Below are 947 nucleotides of genomic sequence, written 5' to 3' on the forward strand. Positions count from 1 at the left end.
TCTCAGCTCGGTAAACTTTGCTGAAACCGACCTTAGCATCGTCATTCGCATGTTTGTACTTCCGATGAAGGACTTTTAGATTTTCAAGTATCATTCGCTTTTGCTCTACTTTCTTCTCTCCATTGATCTTGATGGATATTTTATCTTTCATTCCTGGCATGACGCGACTGTGCTCTAGGTAAAAATTGTGTACCTTCTCGACGGTTGTGCTGGGTAGTGAATGACCTGCTTTCGCAATTGGTGAAGCAAACACTCCTTTAATTTTTCTCAATCTTTTTGCTCTTAACGCCATGTATCTGGTAGTTCCAAATTCAGAAGCAATTTTCCGCGCACTCCACGACTGTGGATGAACCGTCAAGATTTGCAGGCGCTCACGGTAGTTTTTCAGATCTTTGAATTTCTGCTTCAAACCATCCAACATTTCTTCTAATTCTATTTCTCTCGCAGATCGATACTGCTTAGATGAAGATGGATCAATGTCACTTTGGTCATCTTCCGAATCATAATCCATGGAAGAACTGTCGAATTCAGCTTCATCGTCTGGTTCGTCGTCGATTGATATGCCGGAATCATCAAGATGGAAAGATCGACCTTATCTCAGAGAACTGTTCATCACATCCAGACTTGGGTCACATGTTTCGGCTTGGAGCATTGATATATCGGGTGGAGTTTCGGAACGCTGAAGATGTGTAGCATCTTCAGCATTAAGTTTCACCGTGGAGACAGATGGAGGAATGACATAAGTTGGAGCTCTCGTTCGGCATTGACCACAGATTTTTGCAGACAATGGTAAAAAAGGAAATTTCTCATGTAGTGTCAAGGAAATCGGACGTAAATTATAACCGAGGTGTCCCTTCTCACCAAAAGCCCGCATTGGATTTGCACATCTATCACTCCGCGGCATTCTATGAAATCCGAAGATATCAATTCCGAGAATAAAGATCATT

This window comes from Diachasma alloeum, unplaced genomic scaffold (genome assembly GCF_001412515.2).
Source record: "Diachasma alloeum isolate Michigan unplaced genomic scaffold, Dall2.0 Dall_scaffold_00381, whole genome shotgun sequence".
Classification (NCBI taxonomy): domain Eukaryota; kingdom Metazoa; phylum Arthropoda; class Insecta; order Hymenoptera; family Braconidae; genus Diachasma; species Diachasma alloeum.